Genomic DNA, 12,011 nt, shown 5'->3' on the forward strand with positions numbered 1-12,011 from the left:
ATTGTGGTGTGAAGCCCAATATATGTTACGATTTGAGAGGATTACTTCTCAACACGTTTCTAGCAATATTCGTGAATTGAAATTGCCTAAATTCGGGTACTTTCAAGCCAGTAACTCTGCCATAAGTGAACACGTTTTAGTCCTTTGTAAAAGCTTAAAGTGTTAATTCAATTTTTGTATTACACAGATAACCGGCTAAATATTACCATAAAAGTGTATTTTACATACTTATTAGTCTGTGTTGTTCGACGTTGTGTGGATGGAAAGAATAATTCCTCAACTTAAACTTGCTGAGAATATATATATATATATATATATATATATATATATATAAATTTTAGAATTATGCTGCAACACGTTCTAAAATAAAATGGGCGCCGATAACTGTTGAAGTAAACTTTTATTTAATTTGTCTTCCCGGTAGTTTTATAAGGTCTTGATTGTATCACATGGACAAAACAACTAGTCAAATGCACTTAGGTGTTTCAAAATCACGTAATGCGTTTTATTACGGGACATCGCTAAATCGAAAGAAACAAAATATGTACCCTCTATCAAACTACTTTTCACCCCTTCTATTTGATAAAATAAAAAGTAAAATCCTTTAACTTTTTTGCCATGTAAAACTGGCCGGTCAAAATTATGCTTTAAAGGTATATTAGAAGGCGAAAAATGCAAAAAGTTGGAAAGGAAATGTGTTTAACTGGAAATTTCTCAAGTTGGGCGTCCATCATCCCACTTTCCCTGCAAAGGAAGAACGGCGAAGAATAAGTCACGTGGGTTCGCAATCTGCACCAAGGGAATATGCGACTCATGATGACATATACATTCGCTGACTTTCAACAAAAACTGAAATGTACAATCTGTAGCAGATTTCCTCTGTTTAAAGCTAACTTAGTGAACCACATGAGGTCACACAAGATTAGAGAAGACCAACAATTTATTAAGTATGTGCTACCAACCAGATCACCCAAGTACTGCTGTAATATCTGTGAACTTGTATGTAAATTTTAAAGCGGTTTGGCATGTTACTGAAAGGTTCATAATATAGTCCTTTTACAAGAACAATCAAATACTGGCAAGTTTCATGCGGCAAACATATTACCGATATGTAAGAGTGTAGCCGGGCGGAAGATCCATCTATGTGCAGATGGAAGCACAACATCAATCTGAAGAGATGTAAAATTTCTGTCAAGAAGTAGTAATCATCATATGCAGGTGTCTATTGATGTATTTAGATATGCATGTATTTATATATATATGAGCATATACGAATGGATTTATATGCATGTATTCAGGTAACCCCCCCCAAAAAAAAACAAAACAAAAGCTAAATGAAGGCCATTTAGAACATATGCCGTAGATCGGAGAAAAAAAAGGCCTAGTGTTTTGATTTGATGTTTTGAATATAATAAAGTAGTTATGACCAAAGTTTCATTTCATTCAGACAAAACACTAAGAAACAGGGCCTAATTAGAGTTGAGGCCCGTTTTGGGGGTCATCATATATATATATATATATATATATATATATATATATATATATATATATATATATATATATATATATATATATATATATATATATATATATATATATATATATAGTGACATATGGCCGAGTTGCCCTAGACGTTGTATCAAAGTTTACAGTTACCCAAAGGTGCTGAGTTCAATCCTGAACGAAGGCAGTAAAAAAGTAACATTCAAAACAGAGAATCAGCAACTATATCCCAAAGCCTAGCTGGAGTCCGTACACGGTACCCCCGTAATAATAATAAAGGCTTGGATTCGAGGCTCTTAACAAACCATTCCCCAGTTCGATACAAAACACCTGACGAAGGCCGGAGGGCAAAACGGTCGAAAGGTTCTGACAATAACAACCAAGATGAGGAAGTCAGTCCGACAATCTCAATCAATTAAAACCCCTAATTTCAAAAATACAGAAAATTACTAATATATATATATATATATATATATATATATATATATATATAATTACAATATATTACATATGTCATGCGTTTAGCGTGTTAACTTGTCACCTCCCGTGTAAGCCCTCAACGCTTGCTAGTATCGCTGTCTAACGGCATCAGGAAAAGGAATTCCGAGTGTGTAAATCTCTAGCTGCAAGTACAAAAACCCTGTCAGCCCTATGTGCTGTTTCCGCGTGGTGACATCCGAAAACTCGTTAGCTCGCGGCCTGATGCTGAAATATAAGCGACTCGAAGGAGGCTCGACCCCTCAGCCGTGCGGTATGCAAACATACTGGCGTGTGTATATGCCCTGGTGCCTAAGAACCTGCCCCCAGCTGTGGGTTAACTTGCAAAAGTAGATGGAACTTATCAGCAATCATCGGTCATTTATTTAGCAGAAGGAAAACTCCAACTTCCAACTTCTCAAGTCCCTAGAGTGTTGTACACGCTCGGCATTTAAAAGCAAAAGGGTATATATATATATATATATATATATATATATATATATATATATATATATATCAACATGTGTGTGTGTCTGTATACATTTCCCTACGTAATAACTCTGTCAATTTTTAGTCTACAGACTCGAAATTTGATATACAGGGTACTGAGATTTGGGAAAATCTATGTGATCAGTTTTGGGCCAGAAATTTGGCAATTAAGAGGTCAAAGTTCAACGATTTGACCTTTGAGAACTCTACCGAACTCCTCCGCCAATTTTGGGTCTACGCAGTGTAAATTTTAGATATAGGTTCCTTGGACAAGGATCTAACTTAATAACTTGATTTGAGCCCAAAACCATAAATATTAATAGGCCATAATAGGGGTCAAAGTTTTAAAAAAATTGACCTCTGCGGTCTCTTCCAAATTTCTCAGACAATTTCTGGTCTAAATATTTTAGAATATACATAAAGGGGTATTCAAAGATAGGACAAGCTTTTTCATCAATTTGGGTCGAAAATTTTTAGTTACCAAATATAAATGCATGTATGTATGTTTGCATGTCTGCCTTAAACTTTCAATAGAGGCGACGGATTTTACCAAAATCACTATCGTTTTAAATTTCGACCTTTCATACGACAAATATAAAAAAAATTGGCTAAAAACATTAATATCTTCCCCTTCAACTAGGCACTTTTCTACAGGGGCGGTCACTTTTTTTCGCCGATAGTTTTGAAAGTTATCCTATCCTTTAGATTGTCTAGCCTTAATTTTTAAAAATGTCGCTTCCGGTTTGGCGGTGTTTGCTCAACATACATATCCAAACACCCGGGCAACGCCGGGCTGAAATGCTAGTATATATATATATATATATATATATATATATATATATATATATATTAGTGCCCGTGTGTATGCATGTGTAAACCTAATCAGCTAACGGAGAGGTCACACTCTGTAACAATAAAACATGCACACACTACTGCTGCTTAATATACGACATAATCACGTTGGCACACCGGTTCACGTCAGATCACCCAAGTTAAGCAACGTTGAGCCTGGTCATTACTAAAATGGGTGACCAATTTGGGAAGTCCAGGTGCTGTATGTAGGAAGACGTCGACACCTCCCTGCAAAACGTTGCAAAAACCTAACTTCGTCATCTCGCCTAACGAGGATATATATGCGACTGGGGACCGCTTGTGAATTTAATACTCCCATGAAGCTACTTCCTTCGGAGGAAGCCGGTTAAACCCTGCATAGGGTTGGTGCTGCCTGCACACACACTACTGCTTACTCATCCTACTTCTTAGGTTCGTCATGTTTATTAGTGGAAAGGTTCAAGAGGGTACAAGCATGCTGTGTCGCGATTATCATGTGCAGATATCTTTCCAAAATTCCTATGGCGATGGAGGAGTGGTGGCGTGCGCGTTTAGGTTTAGGCACAGGTGAAGAGTGGGGTAGGTTATTGATTAGGGTTTCAGCTAGACAGGTGTTTTTCGTGAAAATTTGTCGAAGGGACTATGGATTGGAGCTATAAAGAGCACTTGCCATGAAAATAATGATAAAGACGGGACAGGCTCGCAACGTTTCTTCTGTGCACAATAGGTTGCAAGGAAAAGAAAAGAGCAGCTCTATAAGACTACGACGTCTATTTTGAACTATGTCAAGGCAGGATAAGCTGCTTCTAGCAACTTATGCCCAAATGTTACAAGAGTACTCTAACCTTGGACGTACTTTGCTTTTATACAGGTAGAGAATTGCATCAGCAGTGAGATATCTACTGGAGGAGTAGAACGATCCCACCCTTTTCACAACCCTGGCAAAGGATTTGATGTACGTGTTCCATCTAAGATCAGAAGTAAATGACTAAATCTAGAAGTTTTTCAAAACATGGAGCTTTCCCAAGACCAGTGTCTTTCATTTCGATTGATGCCAGACGGGGATCAAAGAATCGATTGATAAAGATAGACGCTTGGTCTTAGATGCATTTAAATTAACCAGCCACCTCTTTTTTCATTGCACTACGTGATTGATATCAGAGGAGAGATAATCAGAGAGAACTTGATCGTTAACTGCCTTTGAAGTGTTGCCATAGATAATAGTGTCGTCAGCATAAATGTTTACAAATGATCTCAGGATATGATTTGGGAGATCATTTATATTGATCAAGAAGACCACTATATCAGGATTTTGTTGATCTGACTAAGGCGTTTAATATGGTAAAGAGAACTGCCCTATAGACAATTCTAAGAAACTTAGGATACCCACCTCAATTTCTACAGTTACTCAGCGAGCTTCACACTAATATGCAAGCTCGCCTAACATGGATGAGCCCATCTCAGTTGTACAGCCTGATGATATACGAGCATTCACACTTTTCTCTATTTTAAAACGATGATTTCTTATGCATCTACAGATTGTGTTCTTGGTTTTTATTTGCGTTTCCGAATCACGGGTAAGGTCTTTGATCTTCGTCGCTTTCATGTTTCTTCCAGTGTCCTTCAACAAATGGTTTTGTGGTCCATAGCGAGGAAGATATGCAGCATATCATGGATTTGTTCTCACATTTGTTTGCACATATTCTTGGCTTACAAAAAAAACTAAGGTCATGTTCACACCATCTGATAGCTTGTATGTTGAACCAAGTATTTTTCCAACAATCGGAAGCTTGCTGTGGTTGACATCTTTGTGTATTTAGGTAGTATACTTGCCAGAAACGGACCATCGATACTGAATTCAACTAGCTGAGAGAGATGATTATAGACTGACAGGCGCATAGCCATTCGTACAGATGCATAAATATCATTGAGAGAGAGAACCAAAAAATTATGAGGCATATTCTAAACATCAGGTGATACAGATGTCCTCATGCGAACTGATGTACCATGCATTTAAATGTTTATTATACGTAACCAGATGAAGTGGGCTATAAATCTAACAATGATGAATGAAGAGGGATGACTCAAGCGTCTATTTTACGGTAAAATTGCACAAGCGTGCACGACACAAACACAGAGAAACGTTTCAAGGACAACATCCCTATATATAATATTGCTAAAAATTCCTCTCTGGGACAAAATACGATAGGTTTCAAATAGATGACATATTACAATTTAATATGTCTACACTATTAGCCAATATCGTATGAACGAGATTTTAGGCACATTAATTCGTTATATAATAACACCTTAGATTTAATCCTAGGAGTGACATGATCACTATCGCAAAGTTCTACAATGGAAGTAGCTGTTATTGTCCCTCTAAATAAAAAGGATTACTCTCTCTTTTAGTGATGACCGGGTAAAATATACACAGTACAAATACATTGTCCTACCACCCTTATTAACTGCATCATGCACTGAAAGACTTATAACTACCTTTACACTTTCCTATTCGAAAATAATCATTTCTCCCTATTTATATTCCGAGTATTCTCATTGGCTGAAAACGTAAAAATCTTTTTTCCGAATTACAGATACTGATATTAAAAACGAACACTTCAAATCTCCACCAAATGGCCTCTACATCTACTCGAATATTTATCTTTCTGAATGTATAAGCAAATAAAAATAATCTAGAACCCTTATAATCATAACTAAACGAAGTTACACCATCACATTTAACTATACACACATTATCGCCGCACATTGTTTTCACAAATAAATACTGCCCTATCGTCGCATTTTCGCGAGGTTAAAGACGAATGTTTACATTAACTTTCCGTAACATTTACTTTTTCCTTTCCCCAAAAAGTATTCGTAATAAAACTTCAGAAATAAGTAGCCCGATCTTTCTTAACTGTTTACATCTCTTTTTTATTGTTTGCTTTCAGCCTCCAATATTATTATGTGACTTAATGAACATATCTTAGTAAATTAGATGAGTTTTCATGTTTATGTATGTTTCAGCGTCCTACATGTAGATGACAAAATGAACGAATTTGTAAACAAGACGAATCTTTTTTTTAATCATTGGTTTGGGCGTCCTACATTATGACATGATAAATTGAACGAAACTCGATGTTGAATCTCTTCCGAGAGACGTTCCTCATATGGGAATGTGACAGGTGTCAGGAAGTTGAAGGTGTCCTTTCTGATAGACGTTCTCATCATAAAAAGGTTGAGGGATGAGCGGCATTAACAACAATAGCACTTCACTTTTTGACGAGGGTGTGTTATTGATTATATAGCATTTGGGGGGGGAATAACATTTTTACCTTAAATCCACCTACACATTTCATTTCCCTTAAAATGATGACTTTTATAGGTTTTCCGCTTGGCTGATTCAAAACATCTGATTTATAGTAGTTTTCGCCATAAAAATCATGTATGATGCGCTATGTATACCACTGGCCGCCAGATTAGTACGCACGGCCAAGATCAAATGTAATTATATCCGACAAAAACTGCCACCCCCTAACTTCTTTCTTGGTTCATAGTATTTGCGCTTGGGGATCTTGACACCGACTATCAACATTAAATTTGTGGCAGATATTTTGACAGTAACCTTAATATCAAAATGAGGTATCTTTTCCGAAACGAGACGAGAGGGGCACGCTTCCACCGGGAAACGCCGGTTAGCGGGTCCTGATGGTTAATTATAACTTTAAAGTTATTAATATTGACGTTTCTAGCTGGGAGAGTGCTGCCAGTCATCCTCAATATGGCGCTCTATGGTTTGTTAGGGTTGTTATAGTTTTGAGAAAGAGAAAAATGACTATGCGAAAATTAAACGTGGTACTCGGAAAGAAAATCTATCAGATACGCCAGAAGCTTTTGAGCGAAGCTATGTTTGCGATAGATGCGGTAAGATAACCCGGTTTAGCTAGATACAAGCGATCACATAAAAATTATATATATATATATATATATATACATATATATATATATATATACTTGCATATATGTATATATAGGTATAAATCGATGACTTAAAAATGAGTCTTTTTTAAACAGGGAAAACTCTGAGGAATACTGGTGTCTTATTTTCTTTATGGTAGAGATCGAAAGCGTCATATGAATGTCCAAAGTAAGGCAGTACCAGTGACGTACCTCCACCTCAATATAAGTGTGATCTCTGCTACAAACTTTAAAAGCAAGGCTGCTCTGAAGGGCCAAATTTGTTCTCACAGAAGATAAAAACTGCTCTCTATAATATCTCAACACAAATGTATGGCTATCAAAAATTACGAATTAAATATATATATATATATATATATATATATATATATATATATATATATATATATAATGTACATAAAAAAGAATAATAAAAAAGAATCATAAAAGAATAAAGAAAAAAATGTTATTCGCCTGTAAACAAGTGACAATCAGTATACATTTATATGTATATACATATGCATATATATTTATATTATAAGTTTTACAAAGGGAAGACTGAGTTTTTGTATCCATGGTAAAAAGAAGGACGGAGGAGGAAAAACATTAGATGGAGGTTGAAAAAAATTAGATAAATAAGGGGGTACAGTCGGCCCACCAAGTTTTGCCCTTACTTTGCAAAGCCGAATCGATGTACAATGGAAAGGAAATGCCTTAGAGACCAATCATCTCCATCGTACACTTATCATAATCATATATTTATTTTAGTCATTCCCCATTGTTTTCCGAGAGTTTTATTTTATTTTAGCCTTCCCCCTCCTTTTAAATTCATTTCCCTATGCAAAAAAAAACTCTCAATTCGACTATGAAAAGTGAGGGCGAAACCTAGTCGGTTGACTCTACCCCCTTATTTATGTAATTTTTTTCAACATCCATTTAATGTTTCCCCTTTTAATAGCTATAATAAAGTTTTATACCCCCAAACATAATAGTGATATATATATGTATGTATATCTGTCTATATATGCATATATATATATATATGTGTGTGTGTGTGTATATATACGTATCTATGTATGTGTATATATATATATATTATTGTATATTAGTGTGTATAAATTGCATATATATATATATATACGACACACTTACGTTGACACACCGGTTCTCGTCAGATTACTAGTTAAGCAACGCAGACCTTAGCCAGTAGCAGATGGGTGACCATTTGAAAGGGCTAGACGCTGTATATTCCGTGCCTTTATAAGAAATTTCCAGGTTAGTATCTGGAGGCACATTTAATTTACTGAGAGAGTATGTGATGTCTTCAAGTGAATCAGACCAGCAATGGGCCGAGCCTGTAGAGAACACTAACCATAGTTGCATCTACGCATGAACAATGCCACGGCACAAGAAGATGCATATATCTATGTGTTTATATACATATATATTTCTGTATATGTATGTATATATATGTATACATGTATGTGTATGCAGATGTATATATCTATGTATACGTATGTCTCTCTCTCTCTCTATATATATATATATATATATATATATATATACGAATGCATATACTTACTATACTTATTAATACTGTATATATTATATAAATGTATATATTGCTCTATATGAATGTATATATATGTATACATTTGTATATATTTGTATACTTTGGCCGCAAGCTTTTATTTATGCATGTCTGATTAAACGCGACTGGGTCTGGGTTTTTTTTCCAATTTCGTTTGTAATCTTTTCTATTCGTCGAGCGATCTTTCTTGTTTCAGCTGGTAGGTTATATATGTAGGTTATATAGCATAGCGTCAAGTGATTGTTGTTCAGCCATATTCTCTAGCGCTTTCCATCGGTACTCCGATCATCCTCAGGAGTGGTTGTTGGTGTTCTTTATCGAGGCTTGGGTGTATTTATAGTTAATTCTATTTTGTTTTATATTGGTTATACAGGTATGTGTAGGGTGGGTAGGAGTGGATTGTTTTTAACTTTGATTTTCTTATTTTATATTTTATTTTATATTTTATTTTATATTTTATTTTATATTTTATGTTATATTTCATGTTATATTTCATGTTATATTTCATGTTATATTTCATGTTATATTTTATTTTATATTTTATGTTATATTTTATGTTATATTTTATGTTATATTTCATGTTATATTTCATGTTATATTTCATGTTATATTTTATGTTATATTTTATGTTATATTTCATGTTATATTTTATTTTATATTTTATGTTATATTTTATGTTATATTTTATGTTATATTTTATGTTATTTTTTATGTTATATTTCATGTTATATTTCATGTTATATTTCATGTTATATTTTATGTTATATTTTATTTTATATTTTATGTTATATTTCATGTTATATTTCATGTTATATTTCATGTTATATTTTATTTTATATTTTATTTTATATTTCATGTTATATTTCATGTTATATTTCATGTTATATTTCATGTTATATTTCATGTTATATTTTATGTTATATTTTATGTTATATTTTATGTTATATTTTATGTTATATTTTATTTTATATTTTATTTTATATTTCATGTTATATTTCATGTTATATTTTATTTTATATTTTATTTTATATTTTATGTTATATTTCATGTTATATTTTATGTTATATTTTATTTTATATTTTATGTTATATTTCATGTTATATTTTTTGTTATATTTTATTTTATATTTTATGTTATATTTCATGTTATATTTCATGTTATATTTTATGTTATATTTTATTTTATATTTTATGTTATATTTTATGTTATATTTTATGTTATATTTTATGTTATATTTTATGTTATATTTCATGTTATATTTCATGTTATATTTCATGTTATATTTTATGTTATATTTTATTCTTGTATTTATTTGTTATTTTTTGTGGAATACGGTTAGCACATCGTCCCAATATTAAACGCGATTCGGTTAATAAGAGGCTGTAGTTTGTTTTTGTTTAACCTAGTATAGCTTCGAGTAATTTAACTCGTCGTGTGCAGTTGTTAAGTTATCTAATTTTAGTATTGTTAGAACATTTCTTATTTCGGATGATTGTAGGTTTTTGTTGTAAAAGGTTACGTGTCCTTTGATGGCGCTATTATCTGCTAAGTTTTAAATTAATCCTCGAGAGAATATTGTCGTGGTGTGGCCAATGTATGCATTATATGAACTCTTAGGGGGTCAGAGACATTCTTCGAAAGGGCATTTAAATTCGTATACTACATTCGTTTGGTTTAGTGTGGTGTTTGTAATATTATTTTTGTTTTTTTAATTATTAGATTGAAGGATTTAAATTTAGTATCATATATTATTAGTTTTATGTTTGTGGTCTTTTATAGGGTCATTAGAGAAGAGGCTTTCGGCGTCAACGGAGAGGGTTATGTATTTGGGGCGGGAGTTAAAATTTAGAAAGTCTATATAGTCGGTGATAGATTTTATGCTGTATTTGCTAGGTATGTAAGGTTAGATCATGTTATTGTTTTGGCGATACGGTATAGTTTTTATAGTTTTTGAACACGATAAATTATCTGTTATTTATCTGTCAGTCGATTTATTTAAATATCTATATTTATCTATCTCGATCTATCTATCTAACTGGCGAGGTAAACAAGAGATGAGATGTGAAACTATATTTGGATAAAAGTTGTCAAAACAGATTAAAGTGTAAAGTGGATAAGTTGCACCAGAAGCTCTAAAATAGCTGACTGGAAAGAGGTGTTTGTCGTCACGTGTTTAGGTTGGCTGGACATGGATTCAAGTTGGAATTAGGACGTTGAGAAGAGCGGATGGGTTAACGGTTGTCTCCTCCCCTTGGAAGGGAGCTGATGTGTCTAAAAATTGGAAACTAGAATTAACCACCCAAACAAAGATACTTACTTTCCATTCTTCTGCGATGACATCTGGAAAGCGAATAAAACCATCGTCTAAGAGTGAATTCATTAGTTCAGACGGGTTTCAGCTTCCCTCCAAGAACAGATAAATTCAAAGTGGAGCAAAAAAAAACAAAAAAAAAACGACACAATTGAAAAGTTGATGAGGTATATCGAAATACATGTATGTGTTTGTTATGTCTGACACACAGCCACGCAAAATTCTTAGACTAATCACGGAATATAAATACACTGCAACACGATAACTTAGTAGTGGTATCTTCACTAATTGAACACTATATAGACATTTAGTAACACGACACACAATAACACGAAGTATTTATAAAAACCACCGAATAACGTAACAAACTGGTGTGGGGATTTAGAAGATTATGGGTCTAAGAGAGTATCCTGTTTTGAAAATTTTAATCTTCCCGTATATGTAACCCAGTTTTTAATCTATTATTTTACTAGGTTTTATTGTTTCGATTTCGGCGTTTTTGCTGTTATAATTTGATTAATTTGTTGTTTTTAATTGTTCCATGGTATTTTTTGTGAGTGGTTTACATTTTGTTTTCTCGCAGATAATGTTGTTTATTGTCATGTCAGTTTTCTTTAAGTTGTGTAGACGTTGGATTTTTCATCTATTCGTATATTGGTATTGTTATAGAGTTCTTTGGCTGATTCTTTTAGTTTACGGGTTGAATGGGATTAAGCTGTCTGCGTTTCTATCTATTTTTAAATCTTTCGGCTTTTAAGAAATCTTTGAGGCTTGGTTGTGTGGAGATTTTATCTGGATTTTTTATGTCTTGGATTTGTTGGTAGAGAATTTCAATTTCACATAGTTTAA

At 33.4% G+C, this 12,011-nt stretch overlaps 1 protein-coding gene and 1 pseudogene across 1 annotated transcript in view; both read left to right on the top strand.

Moving 5' to 3' along the window:
* The window catches only part of LOC145259891 (BAI1-associated protein 3-like), a 2,054,292-nt gene that overhangs the window by 602,345 nt on the left and 1,439,936 nt on the right, over positions 1–12,011 (top strand). The window lies entirely within an intron of this gene.
* Positions 3,412–3,530, top strand: LOC145260009 (5S ribosomal RNA; annotated as a pseudogene).

This window comes from Euprymna scolopes, chromosome 35 (genome assembly GCF_053919585.1).
Source record: "Euprymna scolopes isolate OS-2025 chromosome 35, ASM5391958v1, whole genome shotgun sequence".
Taxonomy (NCBI): domain Eukaryota; kingdom Metazoa; phylum Mollusca; class Cephalopoda; order Sepiida; family Sepiolidae; genus Euprymna; species Euprymna scolopes.